This window comes from Pinus tabuliformis, chromosome 3_2 (genome assembly GCF_031772625.1).
Source record: "Pinus tabuliformis cultivar Carrire ecotype Pingquan chromosome 3_2, CPIR1, whole genome shotgun sequence".
Classification (NCBI taxonomy): domain Eukaryota; kingdom Viridiplantae; phylum Streptophyta; class Pinopsida; order Pinales; family Pinaceae; genus Pinus; species Pinus tabuliformis.
The window spans coordinates 1,129,518,701-1,129,543,683 of NC_142302.1; the positions used below are offsets into that span (position 1 = coordinate 1,129,518,701).

Sequence of the window (24,983 nt, forward strand, 5' to 3'; positions counted from 1 at the left end):
TATATGCTTTAACTATTCCATCTGCACCATTCACTAGCCCATCTGCTGCATCATAATTGCAAGCATACATTTCAACTAACATGTTCAACTTTATCAAAAGCTGTGGTGGCAAAATAGCTGTATGTTGATGAGCTGTGAAATTGTCGTTATTCTCTTGATTTTCGTCAATTGCATGAATCAAAATTTCTTTGCCAGGCATTAGCATCAACATTTTCTTGTTATGCATTGCAACATCTTTGTTTTTGTAAAATAAGTAGGGAAATGTTGGATCATTTGGTACAGGGCGCATGCAACTTGTATTCATGTATGTTATATCTTCAGATGTTTGACAATTTGTTCGCATTCTATTTAACACTGATATGAATCTCTTATTTGTTTGTCGCATTGTCATATGCAATTGGAAGCACTTGACATTATCCTTCCAGAAATCATGTGTTATTGTTTGATTGTTGATTGTTGGTTGTTCAAAAATAAGAGAGTCTTGGATAGGTTGAGCTTGATAGAAATCACCACAAAATATGATGTCAATGTTCCCAAAGTATTTTGTTTGGACATGTTTTATGTTTCTGAGTCTATTGTCAATAGAATATAAGAACCGACTTCCAATCATCGAGATCTCATCTATGAAAGCTACTTGCAATTCTTGATATAGCTTTGATAAGTTGTCCAATACTTCTTTGCTCAGCGAGAACAGTTGAGACTTGTTAAAAGGCATTAGCAATGCAGAATGGATTGTTGTTCCACCTGCATTATATGCAGCTTTTCCTGTGTATGCTAATATTAGACCTTTTGGTTTCATAGGATCAGTTCTGTTTTGTGAATCATAAATTCGTATAAGCATTTGGAAAATTGCTTTTGCTGTGAGCGTTTTACCTACACCTGCTCCACCTGTAATAAAAAGGTAAATTGGTTCCTTGGGGTTTTTTTTTTTTTTAATTGCAATGTCTTTTACAATTGCTTGTTGTTCTTTGTTCAAGATTCTTCTAAGTTTGTAATATTCATTGTTCTCCATTAAAAATGGATGGGCAGTAATTTGAAATCCAAGATTGATTTTTTTCTTCATTTCAAATTGTTTTGGAAATTGCAAGTCCGATTGCAAATCATATTCCTCATAATGCGAATTGTTCTCTTGATTTTGCATATTCATTTCGTTAGCACTCAAAGAATTAATTTGCTCATTTGTTGCAGTCTCTAAATCACCCCATGTTGGATTGATGTTATATGTAAATTTGGCTTCATTAACTTGAATTGTTTTTTCATGAAATGTATATGCAGAGAGCCATGTAGCCAATTCTTGTTTCAAGTATCTTCACAATTTTCAAATGGCACATATAACAATAATTTCTCTCGACAAAAGTTTTCAATATCATTGTGTTTGTTATATTTGACAAATCGTATAACATTTGGTTTTTTCCTTTTAGATATCGGTTTGCCATTTTTCTTGTAATTTGATACAAATTCAGCAAGGCAAATTTTGCTAATGGAACTTGGTCGTCCAATGTAGTAGTCAACAATGGAATGGCACATAACATCTTCTGAATCATCAGGTTCTTGTTTCAAAAGAATAGGTGGTTTAAGCATAAACGTGCGTTCATCAACTGGAGACATGTTGACAAATATGCATTCCCTTGAACTAGAATTCAATGGCAATGAAAGTGCTATATGCACTGCTTGTTGAGCTGACATTTGTTGTAGATTGAGTAATGTATTTCCAAGTTTACGAATCATTTGCATAGCATCAATTTCATCTTTTTGATGCTCTTTCCGTATTCTTCTAAATGCATTTGTCATAGACTTGTCAATTTTGGCCATATATGAACTGCAATATGATGCTGCAGCATATGCATTCAGCACAAATTGTGCATCTGTATTTGCATTCCATAAAGCAGGGATATTGTTTGCAAAACTGTTATTCCAAATGTGAGAAGGTTTTCGTTTCAAGAAAATTGTTGGTTGCTTTACTGTATGTTGCAATAGCTCTATGTACTCATTTTGTAGCAATCCTATTTCTAGGAGGAAATCGTCATGTGTTGTTGAATCATTGTAGTTTGTTTGCCCCAAGAATGCAAAAAACGATATTGATTTCTCTACAACTTTTGTATTTTTTGCATTGGTTGGTTCAATGATCATTGTTGATTTCATTGGTGGCATGGGGAAGTTGTATCTGCAATTTGAATTTTTTCGCTTCTTACAACTTTTTGTATGGCGATGTTTATGCAATTTAGCAACATCTGGCTCCAAATGATTTGTATTACAAGTGATGTAATTGTCAACAAACTTCTCAATTTCTGAGTTGCTTTCTTTTCCATATATTGGAGCATTCTCTATCCATAACAGTCCATGTTCATGTTCAGTTCCTCTATTTTGGAATTCTGTTACAAAATAGTAATCAGATATTTTTCCAAAGAATGTAGTATCTTGAGATATCAATCGCTTTATAGCATTAATTCTATGTCTATAGTATTGGCTACATGTGACTGGATATTTTCTTATAAGGTAGTCAATGTCATCATCTTCTAATATATCAATAGCACTTCTTTTTGCTTTATTTCTAAACAATGTGACAAGTGTATCTACTAATGGTTTCCATCGATGTTCTGCACTTGTGAATGTCACAAAGAAAGTTGGAGGGCCTAGTTGTCGTATCATTGCAAATATGTTTTTCCTAATTTGTTCCAAATGGTCAGAAGATATGCAAATGTTTTTGAAATCTATGTATCCAATGTCAGATTTCAATAACTTTTCCAAATTTGCTCGATACTTGACATCTTTTGCTAATATTTTCCTGCCTTTTAGTTGTCCCTTTCTTATTCGCACCCATATGCAAGAAAGCACTTTATCAATTATTATTCGCATTGTCTTGAAAAACAAATTTGTTGTATGATATTAGAAGTCACCATTTGCTTGTAACAATTCCCATTGGACAATTTTTTGGGAAGTAAACCTATTTGTGATGTCATGATCACGTGCATCGCCATAAAATAATGTTGGAAAGTTCATTTCTTCTGCATATTTGTCCTTGAAGATGCCTAATGGTCATTGTCCTTCAGCAAGGGCGACTTCAATAATCTTGTCTTGCAGATCGTAGATGCGTTGTGATTCTATTAATCCATGCACCAATGTTTCAGTAGGTGCTTCATTATTTGCATCACTATCTGTATCACTTTCATTGTCACTGTTTGAATTTTGTACAATGTATTCATTATCCTCTTGTAAAACATGGGCCCAATTCTCATTTATACAAATGTTGCTAGCTTTATAAAGACTTCTAGAACATAGTTCGTTCAATGCCTTCATGACAATAGTGGGACGTACTTTGCCTGTTTGGTATGCATTTTTGTATTGCAATCTTCTTTTCAATGCAACTGCAATTGTCATTGTATCATTTAGATATTGTGGCAATGCTTTTTGCACAATGTCCATATGAACTGGTACATTGATAATTGATCCCGTTAAGCCAATTTGTGACCGTCTATGTCCCCATTGTCTGATTTGTGCAAATGCAATTCTCAATGACACAAGTCTTTCTTCTAGCTCTGAAAGTATATTTACAGTTGGCAATGAAATGTTACGTCTTATTTGTTCGGGCGTTGCAAATTGTGGCAGCTTTCCATTGTCGAGTGCTTTCTTGCAAGAAACACATATGTTTTCATTGTTAAAGCTCCTATTGTTCAACGTCAAATCCATGTGCTTTTCTTGCAAATCTGTAGTGAAGAACCTAATATTTTTTGCAAAATGCAATTTGTTGCAAACTGCACATATATTCCTAGGCGTGTCTTCGACTTTTTCGATATAAATTTGTATTGCATTTTTCTTTTTTGACTTCTTATTAGAAAATGGTTTTTTGCATTTGTCATTGCATTTGCGTTTTGCACGTATGAATTGCTTTAGCTTGTGATAATTCAGCCTACAATCCTTAGTTGGTTGCATTTGCTCTAAATGACATGCTATCTCAAATGCAATATTATTGCTAAAATGTACTTGAGATATACATTGCTCTTTTTCTAGTACATGCTCATGATGCAATTGATTACAAACATCATTTGTTTCCATGGACAATTGTTGAGAATTGTGAACAGCTTTCCAAATTGCAAATTGTGGCAGCTTTCCATTGTCAAGTGCTTTCTTGCAAGAAACACATATGTTTTCATTGTTAAAGCTCCTATTGTTCAACGTCAAATCCATATGCTTTTCTTGCAAATCTGTAGTGAAGAACCTAATATTTTTTGCAAAATGCAATTTGTTGCAAACTGCACATATATTCCTAGGTGTGTCTTCGACTTTTTCGATATAAATTTGTATTGCATTTTTCTTTTTTGACTTCTTATTAGAAAAAGGTTTTTTGCATTTGTCATTGCATTTGCGTTTTGCACGTATGAATTGCTTTAGCTTGTGATAATTCAGCCTACAATCCTTAGTTGGTTGCATTTGCTCTAAATGAGATGCTATCTCAAATGCAATATTATTGCCAAAATGTACTTGAGATATACATTGCTCTTTTTCTAGTACATGCCCATGATGCAATTGATTACAAACATCATTTGTTTCCATGGACAATTGTTGAGAATTGTGAACATATTCTTGTATCATTGGATGATAGTGAATATGCGATGTATTTGTCATGAATGACAAGATGTTAACAATATCATTGCATCTTGAATAAGCGCAACTGTAGTTGACAAAGCTATTAGTAACAGAGGACCATACTTGGATATTGACTTTGAATATGACAGATATCCATTGCAGGCAAAATGGTCTGCCTTCCACTTGTCCTTTTTCATATGGCATTGCCATATTTATCAAATATTGTTGCCAATTGCTATTCATTGTATAGTGTATTGCATCAACTACCAGGTATTGCTGTAAACAATGCAATGCTTCTTGATTCTTATGCATAACTGCAGTGCAAAAAGATTGCACAATGTAAAGTCGCAAAGACTCTGCATTGAATTCTGTTGCTACTAAATAGCAAATTGCATTAAAGAGACTGTCACCACAATTATATGTCACTTGCTTTGCAATTGTCAGTCCATTTAAAAGCATATTATTTGCAATGTGCATCCAATTGCTTTCAACATCTTTGCAAATAGGTGATAGGTAGATATTAGACTCATTGCAAATGCAAATTGGAAACTTTTGGTAAACCAATGGTTCATAATGACCACTAACAGGATTTGCATCATGAAAGAGAATGCAATATGGAATTGCATTTTCATGTTGATTGAAGAGCAGATATCTCGTTTTTCTTGTCAATGACCAAACTGCAATTGATATATCTAGCCATTTAGCTAACCAACGTATGCAAAAGGTATCACCCCATAAACCTCGTTCAGATTCGTTTATATTTGTAGATGCAGAATAACGCATTTTATGAAGATATGTACCAATATCATTAACACCATGTAACTCGTATAGGAACTCAGGTGCTAGTTCATATTGATATGATTGTATTGCTTCAATGTCATTGTTCTTTAAGCAAAAAAGAAAGTGGTCTATTAACCCATTTCGCAATTCATTTGAAGTATAACGAAAATGCAAAAGCATTTCGAACGAGTCAAATAGACAATCTCCTACAGTATATGAAAATGCGTTTAGTCTGAAAAGACCATTTCTTTTTAATACAATATCAATGTTTTCAGGCAAAATGCATTGCAATCTGGATCTGTAATTGTCAACATCTATTATTTGTTCCATCATTTGCAATTGCTTACCAGAGGTGGCTTTTGCAATTGTCTTGTACAGCTTTGCAAAAAAAATTAATGAAGTTAGCAAAAACTGAATGTGACTGTTTTGAACAAAATGTATGTATATTAAAAAGATACGCCATTGTTTGTAAATAACAAAGAAATTGGAAATGCAAACAATGCAAAGACATAATGAAAAAAATGGAGCATAATTCTAAGAATATTTCTGCAAGTAAACAAAAGGGAACAATCGAAACAGAAAATGAAGTTAACAAAAGGAAGCAATGGAAAGACAAAATGAACAAATGCAACAAAACTTTAAGAATATTTCTGAAAGCTAACACCATTGTCAATTGCATTTGTCAAATAAATTGAGCATGAACCTATTTATGAGTTTTAGATAAGTGCTGCACCAATTCAACTGTCAAAATATAAAAAGTATTGTCTGTGATTTATACTAGGTTGCAACTCTAACATATACCAAGGCAAAAAGTTTCCTGCTATTCGTTATCAGCCTATCAGAATGACCATGACAGGGTCGCCATATTGACATTTTTGAAAACTGGTTATGAAGCAACATATCTTCTCAGCCATACTTTTATCACTTCTTATGCTTAAGCATATCCCTATATCTATATTTTTTCATGGGATTGTTTATAGACATATCTACCAGCTAATTTCTTATTAGATAAAACTCGCTTCAAAGCTCCCATATATGCTAGAATGACTATGATAGCGCTATCATATCGACATTTTTGGAAACTGAACCAGATACGAGTAGTGCATAAGCATACTTCCATAACGCTTCTCAACAACATCCAATATTATCAGACACTGCAGGTACAATCCATATAAATGATGAACATGTAATATGTTCAAAGGACAGCTTTGGCAAACACAGCAACAATCTGCCTAAGCAAATTGTCACAAGACTGTTGGCAATTGTGGCATGTGAAAGAAGATTCGCAAAAATTACAGATCTTTGATGATTCACAAACTGTGATGAATCGGATGAATGGAACAAATCGATTGGATAATTATAAACTTCAACCTATATTTCAGGAGATTTGACTTGCTTAAACAGAGTATTTAACACATCATGTTTGAACATGTTTACAAAGACAGCAACATGGAAACTGATGGACTGTCAAAAGCAAGATTATACTTGGTAGCATGGGCTTGGCCCATTCAACAGAGAGTGGAAGGAGAGCTGATGCAATGTCTTTTAAATGTCAATATCTACATCTATAATTTTTTATGGCACTGTTTATGAACATATCCAGGACCTAATTCTTTATGAGACAAAACTGGTTTCAAACCTGTGATGTATGTCAGAATGACCATGAAACGTTGTCATATTGACATTTTTGAAAACTGGTTATCAAGCAACATATCTTCTCACCGATAGTTTTATCACTTCCTATGCTTAACCATATCCCTATATCTATTTTTTTTTATGGGACTGTTTATGGACATATCTAGTAGCTAATTTCTTATCAGATAAAACTCGTTTCAAAGCTCCGATATATGTTAGAATGACTATGACAGGCCTGTCATATTGACATTTTTGGAAACTGTTTATGAAACAAGATATTTTGCTAGCAATACTTTTATCACTTCCTATGCTTAAGGATATCTGTGAAATGTAGAAACATATATAATAAATGTAATTTTGTTTTCATAATAAAACAATTTTTTCTCTGTAAGGAGAACAAGCCAGTTAAACATCATATCAGAATCAATGTGGTTATAACTAGCTAACATGACATTTTAATCTAAGGTTTAACTTATTCACAAAAGGCAATTAGTAGAATAACACCGTACCTGCAACGAAGCCGAGCGTTCGAACTCCTTCTCGTCCAGACCATATGCATGCACAAGCCAGCCTATGCCAGTACCATGAGAAAATGTGCAAATGACAAAATTGGTTAACGAAGTCTGCACACAAAATCTTCAGTATTCAACGACAATGCCATTAACTCATAATGCTCAAATAACCATGGACTGTTGCATGCAGCTAACAGAAACCCTCAGTATTTAACCAGAATGCCGTTAACTTATAATGCAGTAGCCAAACTTAACCTCTAAACAATATGACCAAGAATCACAGTTTCACGCAGACATTTACCCAAATTTCTATAAAACCCATGCAACTAAGACAAACTCTCAGTATTCAACCAGAATGCCATTAACTTATAATGCTCAAATAACCATGGAATCTTGCATGCAAGTAACAGAAACAGTCAGTATTTAACCAGAATGCCATTAACTTATAATGCACTGGCCGAACTTATCAAAGCGACAGCAGAAAGTTGCGGGATACAAGTCGCACCTGGAATAACAGAACCGCAACCAAACGTTTGCGACAGAGTTAACCGAGCACGCAGCAACCCCATTGTGTTTTCACGACAGACAATACAACAAATACAAAGGAAAAATCGCAGAGACCGTAGAGCTAAACAACCAACTAACAATAATAATCCAAATGCGATTAACTTATAATGCAATAGCCGAACTTAATCTGTAAACAATACAACTAAGAATCACAGCTTCACGCAGACATTTACTGAAATTTCCATAAAACCCATGCACCTAAGACAAGTCCTCAGTATTCAACCAGAATTCCATTAACTTGTAATGCTCAAATAACCATGTACTCTTGCATCCAGGTAACAGCAACCCTCAGAAAAGGCAGGAACCGCATTCTGTTTTCATCGCAGACAATACAACAAATAGAAAGGAAGAATCGCACAAACCGCAGAGCCAAAGAACCAAGTATCAATAACAACCCAAAGGCCGTGAACAGGGTAAAACCCAAATAACCATGAACTCTTGCATGCACGTAACAGAAATTCTTAGTATTTAACCAGAATGCCATACAGGCGAACTTACCAAAGCCACACCGAGCAGGCAGGAACCCCACCGCAGACGAAAAATCGCACAGACTGCACAGCTAAACAAGCAAGGAACAATACCCGAGCAGCCAGGAACCCCACCGCAGACGAAAAATCGCACAGACTGCAGAGCTAAAGAAGCAAGGAACAATACCCGAGCAGCCAGGAACTCCACCGCAGACGAAAAATTGCACAGACTGCAGAGGTAAACAAGCAACTAACAATACCAATCCAAAGCCCGCGAACACAGTAAAACCCAAAGTCCGCGAAGACACTAAATCCCAAGCCGAACTTTCCAGCATCTCGAGGAGCAACAGCTGGCTACCGATGAGACCACCACAGTGCATGCCGACCACAGCTAAGACAAACCCTCAGTATTCAACCATAATGCCATTAACTTATAATGCTCAAATAACCATGCACTCTTGCATGCATGTAAGAGAAAACCTCAGTATTCAACCAGAAGACAAACCCTCAGAATTCACAATAATAATCCAAATGCCATTAATTTATGATGCAATAGCCGCACTTAACCTCTAAACAATACAGCTAACAATCATAGCTTCCCGTAGACATTTACCCAAATTTGCATAAAACCCATGCAGCTAGACAAACCCCCAGAATTAAACCAGAATGCCATTAACTTATAATGCTCAAATAACCATGGACTCTTGCATGCAGCTAACACAGCACGCAGCAACCGCATTGTGTTTTCACCACAGACAATAGAACAAATAGAAACGAAAAATCGCACAGACCGCACAGCTAAACAACCAAGCAATCATAATAACCCAAAGGCCCCCAACAGGGTAAAACCCAAATAGCAATGCACTCTTGCATGCAGGTAACAGAAACCACTTACCAAAGTCACACCGAGCAGACAGGAACCCCACCGCAGCCGAAAAATCGCACAGACTGCAGAGCTAAACAAGCAAGTAACAACACCCGAGCAGGCAGGAACTCCACCGCAGACGAAAAATTGCACAGACTGCAGAGCTAAACAAGCAAGTAACAATACCAACCCAAACGCCGCGAAGACAGTAAAACCCAAAGGCCGCGAAGACAGTAAAACCCAAGCCGAACTTTCTAGCATCTCGAAGAGGAACAGCTGGCCGCCGATGAGATCACCATGGCGCATGCCGACCATAGCTAAGACAAACCCTCAGTATTCAACCAGAATGCCATTAACTTATAATGCTCAAGTAACCATGGACTTTTGCATGCAGGTAAGAGAAACCCTCAGTATTTAACCAGAACACACACCCTCAGTATTCAACCAGAATGCCATTAACTTAGCCGAACTTACCAAACGCACACCCAGCAGACAGGAGCTCCACCGCAGACGAAAAAACCCACAGACTGCAAATAACATCACCCGGGCGCAACTCTACCGCAGAGCAACCATCGCACAGACTGCACAGCCGAACAAGCAAGTAACAATACCAACCCAAATGCCGCGAAGACAGTAAAATAGAGCCGCAACATTCCCCAATCTCGAGGACGGACACCTGGCGAGCGATCAGACGACCACAGCGCATGCAACCACGTGCCCCTCACGCGCGCCACCTCCGATTCGCCTCGATCCATGCGAAGCGCGTAATAAGACCCCCATTCCATTCCGCCCCGTAAACCTTATTCTCACTTAGGAAAACGCCCAAATATTTCCCAATATCGCCGCGGTCAACCCAAAGTCAGCGATCTATCGATCGCTTATAGTCCCCGGCAGGGACTAATAATAAGGGTATTTAATAAAGGTATTTGTGGTTTTATTTTTTTAATATAAAATTGCAATATTCATAACTGTCATGAGGCTTTGCACTTATGATGAATGGGTGCACCATGTTAAGTTACAGGTCATTAGTTGAAATTCCCCATGGGCTTTTTATCCTTAAAAAAATGCAATATTGATAACTTTAATTTAAGGAAATCCAAATTCATAGAAGTTTAACTTCATCTAGATTTTTTTGAATCTATTATATATATATATATATATATATATATATATATATATATATATATATATATATTTCTATTCATATAAGAAAAACACATTCTATAGATATCATTTGTATTGCAAAGTGTGTAACCACTTTGGTTAAAAATGCTTGTAAAAATATATAAGACCATGGTCATGGGGCACATATTTCACACTGAATGGTGGGCAAAATATCCTAGTGGGTGTTCATTCGATTTATTATGGCTAAGGAAATTGAGAAAGGAAATGGAAAAGGCTTTGGAAAGGCATGATGCATTTATTGACATTTTATTTATGAAAATCATGGAAATTAGGAGAAAAGAAAGATGAAAGCTCACAGATTGCAGGTGAGGAGGGAAATGAAGGAAAATAAAGGAATTGAAGAAAATAGAGGCCTCATTGATAAAAAGGCTTCTGAGGATCAGTTGGAAAGCTTTTGACAGGTTTTGGTGGAGTTCTTTTCTATTCTCTCTCTCCCTCATACCTTTGGAAACTTAGAGTTTTTTGGGAGCACTCTTGGAGGAGTGTACTATACTTGGAGTTTTTGAGCAAGAAGGCAAAGGAAGAGCAGGAAAGCGCAATAGGACATTGGGTCAACAACTACAACGACTTTTGCTTGCAGGTACCGAGTTGCATGTATGTTTTCCTCACTGGTTTTGGCATGCATGGCATATGCATGTGGTTTATTGGTCATGATCTGTCACTGGCATGGAGGATTGACTAGATTGACAGTGGATTTGCCTAGCCTTTTCATTTCCTGAATAGTCATGGTGTTGTGGGTTCATTTATTTGTTTTTGGTTGGTTCTCATGTTTTGTTTAGCTTGGGTTGAGTTACTTGTTCCTGGAGCCTTGGTTGGACAAACACTCTGAATCCCTGTAACTTCTTGGGTTGAGTTATTAGTCTTGGAGCCTTGGTTGGAAAAACACTCTGGAGCCCTTGGTGGGTTGAGTTACTAGTCCTAGAGCCTTGGTTGGACAAACACTCTAGAACCCTGTAACAGCTTGGGTTGAGTTATTAGTCTTGGAGCCTTGGTTGGACAAACGCTCTGGAGCCCTTGATGGGTTGAGTTACTAGTCTTGGAGCCTTGGTTGGACAAATGCTTTGGAACCCTTGGTGGGTTGAGTTACTAGTCTTGGAGCCTTGATTGGACAAACACTCTGGAGCCCTGTATAAGTTGTGGGTTGAGTTACTAGTCCTGGAGGCTTGGTTGGAAAAAACGCTCTCGAGCCCTAGAAGGCCTGGGTAGAAACCAATCTGATGATGATTTTGTGATGTCTGACCGTGAGGTGGAAACAATGTTTGATGGGTTGAGGTGGTTGGTCTCTAGAAGCCCTAGATGGTTTTGGATTGATGTGTTTTATGAGAACCCACATTCATGCTTGGAATATGGCACGAGGGTGACTGGTTGAAGAGCGATTTGGCTCAGCCATGTCTACGGTCAAACCATTTGTGGAAGTCCCACAACTGGTTGACCTTTGAATCATTAATATGAGGTTATTTCTCCTTGTTATTTTATGAGTATTGTACTGGTTTATATGTGGATCATATGGTTTTTGTTTCCTTAGTATTTTTGTTGTTATTATGTTGGTTATAAATATGTATTATGACACTGGCTATGTATGGCTCTCATCATGTTTTTACATGTAAATGAATGAATAATGTGTCTATGGCCTAATGGATGAAATAGGCGCTAATGTGTTGAGACATCAATGCTTCTTAGCGACGCTCAGATGAGTACGAGACCCTTATGCTTAGATTTGTTCTTTACACCTGTAGATTACATATTTGTGATATGTTTAACGAAATGTTTGTCATGGCTAGTAGGGGTCCAATTAAGGGCTTGTTTAAGTAATTGCATTTGTATCATCATTCCCTTGTTATCTTTCTATTCTGAAGGTGTCATTCAATTCTGGGCAGTGACTTGGGCTCTGGGCCTAAAAAAGTGGCTCAAATCCCAGGAACACTGGCACAACACTGAGAAAAATAGTCCCTGAACGCTGGCATGCCATGTTGTGGGAGCATCCACAACCCTCTGGACGTTGGCATGCCCATATCATGGGAGAGTTCGGGGGTTAATTGGTCAAAAACTCAGTGGGACTCAGGGACTGGTTACTTGAGAGGTGGGGATGGTTCCTGAGAGTCTTTTTGTTGTTGTGGAAGGTCTGTATGGTGTGTTTCCGTCAGTTCCACTTCCTTAACGTGACTTAGGAGGTCGAATCATATCATAGTAACTTCTCGTCACATGTTTACCCCAGTTGGCTGGTTACTTGGGTAGATGTGGGAGGAGGGTGTTACAAAGTGCTTCATGACCATTCATAAAAAATCATATACAAGCACTTATTTAATTATCTTACAAAGCATCGCCCCGATGGGGGTGGAAAATCAAATTGTTAGTGGGATCGGGGGGAGTGCCAACCACCCCACCGGATCTCGAGGCCAATAATGGGGGGGTGGGGTGGCGACGTGGGATGCTCCCCCATGTTGAGTAGGTGCGACAAAGTTATTTAAGCATGCTAGAGTGAGGTTGGTGGTTGGAGGTCCTACGTTGTGGTTGTCGAAGGAGCGGAAGGGTCGACCTTATGGAGGCCTTGCAAAATAGTTAAGGTTTGTCAAAAATGGTATTTGCTTATTATATTGCCCATTTTTCTTATGTTCTCAAGAGAAAAAGGGGCATGTGAGTAAAATTTGGGATTTGAGACCTAGAAGTTTTGTGAGTTTTGGGGAGCTGTAGAGTGACAAAATTGCGCTTCTTCCACGAGTGATAAGCCTGTAGTTGTGCCTTTCTCCTCACAACCATTTAGCCTTGGAAGTAAGTATTGATCAAAGTTGTCATTAATGTTAATAAAATAGCATCCTAAGTAGCATGCCCTAATTAAGATCCTACGAAGAAAATCCTAATATAATAAAAACTCTAAATACACATGCCAAATACATTAATAAAACATACGAAGAAAATCCTAATATAATAAAAACTCTAAATACACATGCCAAATACATTAATAAAACCCGAAGTATATACCGTAACATGGACCATTCATATGATGAAACCCTAAAGATAACCATGATGCCCTAAACATGAAGATTAAAGTATAATGACAATCCCTTGGTGCCAAATATGTTCTACATGTATTTAAATGCATATGTTGATGGTAATAAATTTGATTTTCATCATTACTCTAATAACCTTTAAGAATAACGGCTATACCTATAATTTTGATTTTCATTATTACTATAATTTTGGTTGGATTATTTTAAGGATAAATTAGCATTAATCCGGGTATAATTTTGATTTTCATTATTACTATAAGCTTGTTGGATTATTTTAAGGACAGGTTAGCATTAGTCCGCGTGCTGATGGTGATAGCATTTCATGAGTAATAAAGTTAGACAATTCTAGTGAGAGCAAATCATTACACAATTCCAGAGCAAATCATTCTTCCATTTATTAGGCAAAATATCCTAATATAGATTCAGCCGGAACCCAACCTAAACACAGCTTAGTTCTAAAGAACTAACCTAATCCTAGATTCCTTGTAATTCCAAATAAATAAATAAAATGGATAAAATGTTAAAATCTCTCCCTATATAAATAAAATTTTAATAAAAAATATTTTAAATTATAAAAGAGCTTGAGAGGTGGTGTGTTCAAATCTTGCCCAGGAAACAGTAATCTAATACATGATTCAGTCGATGTTAATTTGAATGTACAGTATCCAGTGCGTTACGTGACAACTCATTGGTTCACTTTCAGGCCTTCTGTACTTTGACAAAAGCGGTGTGGAGTGCCCTGCGGTTCGGATCTGCTACAACGTGCAGGCTGTCCAGGCGGTTGAAAGTCAAGAGGCAGCGGGTGGAAGCCGAACCAGAACTGAAAAAGGCGGCGACGCAGGTGCAGTTGGAGAGACACAGAGCCTTACAAGAAGCAGAAGAAGTAGATGTTTTATGGTCGACGAAGAACTTAGTCGGGTAATAATCCACACCTTTCACTTCCACCATTTCTTGCTTCCCTCTGCAATTCAAATTCAGGGGAAGCCGAGGCGCGCAACCCGCGTCGGGCTGAAACTGTTCCTTCATTTCAAACACGGCAGGAGCGGGACAACTGCACTGACCATTGGAGCAGACGCCATAAGCCCCGCAGACGGACGACAAGCTGCAGTTTAAACACGAGGGGAAACTCTAAATTCACATTCCAATTACATTAATGAAACCCTAAATCTATACCCTAACATGGACCATTCATATGATGAAACCCTAAATCTATACCCTAACATATACCATTCATATGATAAAACCCTAAAAATATCCATGATGTTTATTGAAGTATAATGACAATCCCTAGGTGCCAAATATATTCTAGATGTATTTAAATAAATATGTTAATGGTAATAAATTTGATTTTCATCATTACTAAAATAACCTTTAAGAATAACGGCTATAGCTTAAAAACATTACAACCTTTAAGAATAACGGCTATAGCTTAAAAACATTACACAAATTTAATTCTTATAACCCCTAGTTGCAATAGCTCTCTACGTTGAGAAAGACACATATTTATACACAATAATTTGAACAAAAGATTATTACGATGGAGATTTAAACCAGAAAACTGTAATCCCATACGTGATGTAGGGCATCTTAATTTGAATGAGCACTGCACAGTAATTCATTGGTTCACAACGAGCGGGATGTACAGACGGTGGAAAGTCATGATGCAGCGGAAGCCGAATGAGGACGAAAAATTAAAAGTATATTCAGTTAAATAAAACCCAAATAAGTAACTAACCCAAACCTAGATTCGTTGCAATTCCAAACAAGAAGGGCTGCATCGCAGCAAGTCCCTGCCGGGGGGAGCTTCAAGAAAACGAATCTGTACGAGGTGGCGAGCTTCAAGAAAATGCATATGTATGAGGCAGGAGTAGCCAAATACAATCTAAGACCAATAGACAGTCAAATTTTAAATCCAGGTATTCTGTGTAATACAATCTAAGACTAAAAGACAGTCAGTTTTTAAATTCATGTATTTTGTGTAATATTCCTAATGTCATGTGACTTAGTTCTATGGCAATCAAAGCAGTGATCTGCACAAAAATCAGCCATAGCACTGACTTAGAACAATATGTAGGTCGCAAAAGTATGTTTGTGTAAAGTAAAGTATCCTCAAAGCAATGAATGTAGTTGAATCCAAAGTAGAGAAAGCAGCCAGAGTGATAGTAGTTAAATCCGTCGGCATGATTGGTAGAATTATGTTCAATTGAGCAAACAGGGAGAAGAAGGTGAAAGAGCCTACAGACCTTCCTCCCACGTGCATGACCTGTTCTGTTTACCGGACTCACCATGGATACCTACTTAGTTCTGTATATCGATCTAGAGACGTAGAGATTGAGAGAGATTTTCTATCTTTAGAGATCTATCTGTGCATATGATGGGTTGTAAGCTCTTGCTTACTTGAATTAGTTCCACTCACTCTTTGACTATAAAGCCGAGACTAAGAAACAGGTCAATGCTTTTTGCCTCCCCACCTCGGGAAGATATGAACAAACAAATACATTAGAACCTATGCTTTTTGCCTCCCCACCTCAAACAAATATAAATGAAAATATGAACAAACAAATACATTAGAACCTATGATTTTTGCCTCTCCACCTCGGGAAGAGGCCAAATAAGATGTTAAATCTATCCATGTTAAAAAACTTTGACTATAAAACCGAGACTAAGAAACAGGTCTGCCTCCCCACCTCGGGAAGAGGCCAAATAAGATGTTAAATCTATCCATGTTAAAAAACTTTGACTATAAAACTGAGACTAAGAAACAGGTCTGCCTCCCCACCTCGGGAAGAGGCCAAATAAGATTTTAAATCTATCCATGTTAAAAAACTTTGTAGTCTTAAATCTATCCATGTTAAAAAACTTTGACTATAAAGCCGAGACTAAGAAACAGGTCAATGCTTTTTGCCTCCCCACCTCGGGAAGAGGCCAAATAAGATGCTAAATCTATCCATGTTAAAAAACTTTGATTATAAAGCCAAGACTAAGAAACAGGTCAAAACAGCTCAAATAATGCTAATTGCAACATTTTCGATTACTATAGTCCCTAGCCATTGCCAAGTGGCAGGGACTAATAAGTAAATAAAATGGATAAAATGTTAAAATCTCTCCCTATTTTAATAAAAAAATATTTTAAATTTTAAAACAGCTTGAGAGGTGGTGTCACGGTGTGTTCAAGTCTTGCCCAGGAAACAGTAAACCAATACATGATTCAGTCGATGTTATTTTGAATGTGCAGTATACAGTGCGCTACTCGACAACTCATTGGTTCACTTTCAGGCCTTCTGTACTTTGACGAAAGCGGTGTGGAGTGCCATGCGGTTCGGATCTGCTACAAGGTGCAGGCTGTCCAGACGGTTGAAAGCAAAGAAGCAGCGGGTGGAAGCCGAACCAGAACTGAAAAAGGCGGCGACGCAGGTGCAGTTGGAGAGACACAGAGCCTTACAAGAAGCAGAAGAAGTAGATGTTTTATGGTCGACGAAGAACTTAGTCGGGTAATAATCCACACCTATCACTTCCACCATTTCTTGCTTCCCTCTGCAATTCAAATTCAGAGGAAGCCGAGGCGAGCAACCCGCGTCGGGCTGAAACTGTTCCTTTATTTCAAACAGGGCGGGCGCGGGGCAACTGCACTGACCATTGGAGCAAACGCCATATGCCACGCAGACGGACGGCAGGCTGCAGTTGAAACACGATGGGAAGAGCTCGTAATCCACAGTCCAAATCAGAGGATCGCCTCCAAGAATTCCCCTCATCGGCAGCGCCACATACGCTCTCAGGTTCCCGTCAGAGTCCAATCTCACAAACCTTAGTGAGGATTGATCCCCTGACCTGAAGGTACCAAAAGGCAAGAGTATCAGACAGAGAAATGGGCGAACATGAAAGATTATTATTCCCAGACCTGCCTGTTGTCGTTGCGCTTCCTATGTTGGCCAGACCAAGCAGATTTCCCGCGTACACAACTTGAGCAATTACAGTTCCAGAATTAATGCGGGGATTCTTTATGAATTCATAGCTGAGACCTGGGAAACCCCAAACCCAATAAGGCAATTTATCTTTATAAAGCAACACGCCCCCTTTCTCTGCCACCAGTGAAAAATCCCCTTCTGAGGGATTGGTGGGCGAGGCATTGCTCACCAGCTTCTGCCCGGTTCGAAGAATTTGCCCGATCGTCAGAGTATTGGTAGGATGCTGCCAACTGTACCAGACGGTGTAAGAACCCAGATTTCGTGCCTTCAAATTCGTCGTATTGTATAGATTCCAGTTTCCATTCTCGAATAATTCCATGGACTCCACTGAGTTACCGGAGGACCAAACTTGGGTGCCGTCGGAGTCCAGAAGGACCAAAATTTCGGCCTTAACAGTGCGCGCGAGGCTGGCCTTTTCTCCGACAGGCCTGTTTCGGTTCGCGCTCCAGAACTCGGTGCCCTCGGGGGAAGAGGAAAATAGGCTGAAGACGATGGACAGAGTGAATTTGCCAGAGTTGTTGTGATCCAGAAATCCCAAGGCGTAATTTCCGCTTGCAATTGTCTTGCCCTGACTGTCCACTGCTACTCTGAAGGTTCCTTCCATGGCTTCCCGTTGCTGTAAGGCCGGGGTGTTGGAAAGAACATAGCCCTTTGGCCATAAAAATGGCGCTGCATTTGCTCCCAGTGGAGTAACAAGAACAAATGCTACAGCTGTCGCTCATAACATCAGCGCGATCACAAGCTTCGCCATTGAAATCAAAATAAGAGATTCAAGAAGACTATGGATGTGGATGAATAGGGCTCCTGGTTAATGGAATTTATAGATGGAAGATGTCCAGAAATTTTGTATTCATGCAGTGTGCTTTGCTTTTACCGTACCATCTTTATCTGACTACCCGTAAAGGGTTGGCCAGACTCATCTGGAGACTTGAGAATGCCTTTTCTTCATTGTTCAACGCTCATTAGGTTCAAATTGTTTATATATTCTCTATGATTTTTAAGCTCACGAACTTCTTGTATATTGCAAGGTTATCTGTTGACTTGTTTGAAAGAAAATTGAAAATTGTAAGGAGTTATTTTAATGACATAGTTGCAGTGATATTAGAGGAAGATGGAGACTAATGAGTTGAAAGTCATATTTTTTGAGTTGTTTTTAATGTGATTTTTTGCAAATTTTTATGGTAGGTTTTTCTGGTCAATTTCTCTAAAATCCCGTAGGAATTTAAAGCCTTACGGGTTTTCCAGGGTGCTGAATCCATATATACAATCAAAAAACTGGATGATAGAGATTTAATCTCCAAAAAAATAAAATAAATAAATAAATAAAATAAATAAATAATAATAATTAGAAGAATTTTAACAATAATTATATCTCAAAGGTTCATATTTATTTCAAAAGTGATTATGCCTTTTATGCTCTTTAAATTAAATTGATTAATTTAAAATTTTGCTATACTCAAACATAAGTTATAGTTTTTTGAGTGTGTGGTATTGGTATTAGGAAGCCATAGTAGTGTAACAAAATCTATTTACAGATTAAGAATCTCCATAATGAAGTAAAGGTGAATATTTATGATTAAAAATCTTGTTAAGATTGAGGAAGCCATTACAACAATATTTATCAAGGCATTGTAGCTTATTATGTCACTAATGGGGATTTGAATATGGATGAGGAAGATAACAACCATTCTACCCCACCACCAAAAATAACCCTAATTAACTCAAAGTTATATATATATACTACTCATATATTAATTCTTTTTATAATAATAATAATAAGAAGAATTAAAATTTTTATTTTTATTTATTTTTTTATTTTTGACATGTATTTAGTCTTTATGACACTAAGCATGTCATCCCTATGTTAGATTAGCATGCAGTCGACCCTTAATGGTAATTCAAATGCTTTAATGGTCATTTGGCAAGGATTGCAATTTACCTTTGGAGACACTTGGGACATGTAGGATTTCTACTAGCTACCTACTATTTGCTTGGTTCTCAATCCTTTGGTTTGGTAAACAACAATTCCCCCAACTGGATATTTGTTATCTTACTGAAGGTATACAACCTCAGTCTCAACTACAACACTGCAGATGTTATATTTCTTTCCCATCGTTATTTGCTTTCCTTTTTTAGTTCACTATGCTTCTGTAGATTGGCAAGGTTTCAAGAAGCTCCTAAGCTCGAGATTTTCCACTCTCTAAGGCCTTCTCCACGTCACAGTAAGTGGTCCCTAGGAGTTTTCTTCTTGATTTCCTCCTAGCTCCTCACTCTTTCACTTGTCCATTGAACTAACCATTGTTTGCTCCTTTTCCTGGCACCCTCACCTAGTTTCCGTGCTATGTTGGAACACTCTCTCTAGGCCCTTTGCAGTTGGACGTTGTCACTCCCCTGTTGTCTTTCTCCCTATGACTAGTGAGTGTGGATGGCTTCTCATGCTAGTCATTCTCTCAATGTTTACCCCCCTCTCTGTGCTCCTGTGACGTCGTGTCCCATTGGAGCCAACTTTGCTTCTTTCTCCCCCTCTTTGTTGTTAGACTCTTTTAGTTTATCTATCCCTACCCTATGCCTCGTCATCGAGCCTGAGTGCACAAGGGAGTGACCTATTATTAAGCGTTGGCCCACATGGGCAAAACAAATATGCATCACTGTTTGGAGGAAGCAACCTCGTTATCAAGGTCTCACTCTAGGGCCCATCTAGGAAGAGATTACAAGTGTTGAGGGAGAAGGCTCCTCGCACAGACTTCATGTCTCGAACACGAAGGTTCTAGCTGAGTTGGAAAATTAGGTACCTGATACTAGACACACTTGTGGCAAATTTAATCAATACATGTAAACAATGGACCTTTATTGGCATTTGAAGTTCCTCCTGTGCAGAATTCACTTGAACCGACATGAGCATTGGGCAAACATTCTCCATTCTCTTGAGCATCTTCTCTAGCATATGAAGGACCTGGACTAACGGATGGAGTGCATAGAGCAGCATCTTAGAATGCCTCTCTCAATGGGGGGCATTGTCAAACGCAATAAAGACCCCATTGAGGTCATTGCTATGGATTCTGACCCATTTGCTTGATAGTGTGTCATGGTCTTTGTATTATGGTTTTTTGTTCCCACTATTTACTTTCGACCGATTAGCCCTGTTATTCTCTATTGTATGCTAAATTTTGGTCATCACACTACTTAGTTATCTTGTACCTCTCTACAAAAAGTTCATTTTTGGCTTTGGTGGGGTCTCCCCTGTGAGAAACCGGCCTAAGACTTTTAGTGCTATTTTGTAGCTCTCAATTTTGAAGCAAATAAAATTTTCCCCACACACATATAATGATTAAAGACCCCATCTAGGTAGCTGCTACAGATTGTGACCCATTTGCTTGATAATGTGTCGTGGTCTTTTATGTTGGTTTTTTGTTCCCACTGTTTACTTTCGACTGATTAGGCTTGTTATTCTCTATTGTATGCTAAGTTTTGGCCATCCCACTGCTTAGTTATCTTGTAGCCCTCTATAAAAAGTTCATTTTTGGCTTTGGTGGGGTCTCCCATGTGAAAAACTCATATAAGGTTTTCAGTACTATTTTATAACTTCAAATTTTAAAAGAAATAGAATTTAACATAAAATAAATAAATAATATCAATAATTATTAGCCATTTAATTTTTATAATTTACTAATTTTAAAATATTTACATATTTATTGATTATTTAATTTATATAATTATATTAATTTTTAAGATGTTTATAAATTATTAGTTTTATATTTGCGAAAAAAACGGAGAAACCAAACCAAATAAATAAAGAAATAAATTGTTTTTTTTAATCATGGTAATGGTTAGAATGACGCAAAGATATACTTACCATATTTCTGTTAGAATGAGGTAAAGAGGTACTTGCTATATTTCTACTCTTTTATATATATTTATATATATATATATATCTTTTATTACTTGCTATATACTTGCATATATATATATATATATATACTTGCTATATACTTGCATATTTTGAATGCATCTCAATGCACTTGTTGAATGTGACTTTTTATTTTAATAGAAAGTCAAATGGTTCTACAAATTTCGTCCATGTGAAAATGGGATCGTAAAACATACAAAATTTAATTAAAAAATATTTTAAATGATAAACGGGTCGTGATCGAGTGTTCAAATTTCGTTCATGTGAAATTGAGATCATAAAACACAAAAATTAATTAAAATTTATTTTAAATGATAAACAAGTCGAGTGGGCCGTCAGATACTCGTCCATATGAAAATTGGAGTTTAAATTAAAAAATAAAAATTTCAAAAAATATATTTATATAAAAAGTTATTATAGGTCGTGTGTTCAAATCTCTCTCATACCAAAATGAGAAAACAGTAAACTGATACAAGATTCAGTCCAAGTTATTTTGAATGTACAGTGCACAGTGCGCTAAAAGACAACTACTTCACTTTCAGGCCTTCTGTACTTTGAGAAAAGCGGTGTGGAGTACCCTACGGTTCGGATCCGTCACGACGTGCAGGCTGTCCAGACTGTTGAAAGCCAAGAAGCAGCTGCTGGAAGCCGAACCAGAACTGAAAAAGGCGGCGACGCAGGTGCAGTTGGAGAGACACAGAGCCTGACAAGAAGCCGAAGAAGTAGATGTTTTATGGTCGACGAAGAACTTAGTCGGGTAATAATCCACACCTTTCACTTCCACCATTTCTTGCTTCCCTCTGCAATTCAAATTCAGAGGAAGCCGAGGCAAGCAACCCGCGTCGGGCTGAAACTGTTCCTTCATTTCAAACAGGGCGGGCGCGGGGCAACTGCACTGACCATTGGAGCAGACGCCATAAGCCCCGCAGACGGACGGCAGACTGCAGTTGAAACACGAGGGGAAGAGCTCGTAATCCACCGTCCAAACCAGAGGATCGCCTCCAAGAATTCCCCTCATCGGCAGCGCCACATACGCTCTCAGGTTCCCGTCAGAGTCCAATCTCACAAATCTTAGCGAGGATTGATCCCCGACCTGAAAGTACCGAAAGGCAGAGTATCAGAAAAAGAAGTGGGCGAGCATGAAAGATTCTTATTCCCAGAGCTGCCTGTTGCCGATGCGCTTCCTATGTTGTTCAGACCAAACAGATTTCCCGCGTACACAACTTGAGCAATTAGAGTTCCAGAATTAATGCAGGGATTCTTTATGAATTCATAGCTGAGACCCGGGAAACCCCAAACCCAATAAGGCAAATTATCTTTATAAAGCACCACGCCCCCTTTCTCTGCCACCAGCGAAAAATCCCCTTCTGAGGGATTGGTGGGCGAGGCATTGCTCACCAGCTTCTGCCCGGTGCGAAGAATTTGCCCGATCGTCAGCGTATTGGTGGGATGTTGCCAACTGTACCAGACGGTGTAAGAAGCTAGATTCAGGGCATTCACATTCGTCGTATTGTATAGATTCCAGTTTCCGTTCTCGAATAATTCCATGGACTCCACTGAGTTACCGGAGGACCAAACTTGGGTGCCGTCGGAGTCCAGGAGGACCAAAATTCCGGCCTTACCAGTGCGCACGAGCCTGGCCTTTTCTCCGACAGGCCTGTTTCGATTTGCACTCCAGAACTCGGTGCCCTTGGGGGAAGAGGAAAAGGGGCTGAAGACGATGGACAAAGTAAATTTTCCAGAGTTGTTGTGATCCAGAAATCCCAAGGCGTAATTTCCACTTGCAATTGTCTTGCCCTGACTGTCCACTGCTACTCTGAAGGTTCCTTCCATGGCTTCCCGTTGCTGTAAGGCCGGGGTGTTGGAAAGAACATAGCCCTTTGGCCATAAAAATGGCGCTGCATTTGCTCCCAGTGGAGGAACAAGAACAAATACTACAGCTGCCGCTGATAACATCAGCGCGATCACAAGCTTCGCCATTGAAATCAAAATGAGAGATTCAAGAAGACTGTGGATGAAAAGGGCTTCTGGTTAATGGAATTTATAGATGGAAGAATTCCAGAAATATTGTATTCATACAGTGCGCGTTGAAAAAATTCACGCGGCGAATCGTCTGTATGCCACCAACGAAATTTTCTGAGGCGAGTGAGATACAGAGGGGCGGGTGATAGCTGGATACAGTGGAATGGAATAGAAAATGTGAGAGCATCCACAGTTTTTGAGAAAGATACAATCTTCCAGAGTGAAGGATACGTTTGTTTATTTTTTAAATAAATTTTGGTTTGCAGTAGTCATTCATTCATTCATTCGAGAATGGCGGCCAGTGGTGGAGTCCAGTGGCACCGAAGTAACGTAAAGGTATATCATTACCCGCTGCCTTCTCAAATCTATATTTAGTGTGTGTCTGGCCGTTAGCTGTTTCTTGATAAGCAAAGTTTCCAGATGGTGCCACGTCATTTACACTTTGATTTTGTTACGTTAAATGACATTTGAAATAATTTTTTTTGCTTTAATACAGGGAATGTGCAAGGATATTGCTGTAGCTTTCAAAGAAAAAGAAGGGAAACGGTTTTATATTTTTTACAATCAATTTAAAAGATATAAACATGATATTTTGTTTAAAAAATTATTTAGTATGTAGTTTATTTTTATTAGGTTATTAGTTTAAATGTGCAAGGATATAGCTGTACTTTTCAAAGAAAAAGAAGTGAAACCGTTTATATTTTTACAATCAATTTAAAAGATATAAATATGATATTTTGTTTAAAAAATTATTTTATACGTAGTTTATTTTTATTAGGTTATTAGTTTAAATTTTATGGAGATGTTTATTTTTTATTAAATTGAAAGAGAAAATTATATTTAAAAATAAAAAAAAAAATTATCTAATTTTTTTTGTCACTACTAATTAAAACATGTTTCTAGAGAGCCTCAAGGGTTAGCTCAGTTGGTCAAAATCATTGCTTCACCATCGGGAGGTCACAGGGTCCAATCTCCCCGAAGCCCTTGGTGTCAGGGCTTGCTAGTGGGCCGCAAGGCTAGATTCCATTAGGGGTTGATCAGCGTAGATTTTTCCATGGATGTAGCGCCACCCGTTGGTCGCGGAGCTAGATTACCTTCGGGGTCGATCAACCCAGATTTTTCTATGGACGCAGCGCCACCTGTTGACCAGGACCCCGTGGACGTAGCGCCACCCGTTGACCAAGGTGTCCGTGAACCACAGCCTAAAAAAAAAACATGTTTCTAGAGGCTTGAATTTATCAAAGAACATGTTTCTAGAGGCTTGAATTTATATGGCTGTTGTTCACCACACCACTCTAGCTAAGACTTTTTTTTACCATTAAATCTTGCTCAATTACGTCCCATAAATAAATAAATTGTTTTTATTTTTATTTTTTAATATTGAAGCTAACTTCATCTTATATTCAACCTAATATATTTTTTTGTGAACTACAATATTTTGTATTACTTAAAAGAGAGAATACATGGTGATTACATCCATAGCTAG

The 24,983-nt window shown here is 38.1% G+C and overlaps 2 pseudogenes; both read right to left on the reverse strand.

The window, feature by feature from the left end:
• Positions 1–14,296: 14,296 nt before the first annotated feature.
• Positions 14,297–20,488, reverse strand: LOC149184650 (EP1-like glycoprotein 2; annotated as a pseudogene).
• A 1,357-nt stretch (positions 20,489–21,845) lies between these two features.
• Positions 21,846–23,511, reverse strand: LOC149184651 (EP1-like glycoprotein 2; annotated as a pseudogene).
• Between the last annotated feature and the right edge of the window lie 1,472 nt (positions 23,512–24,983).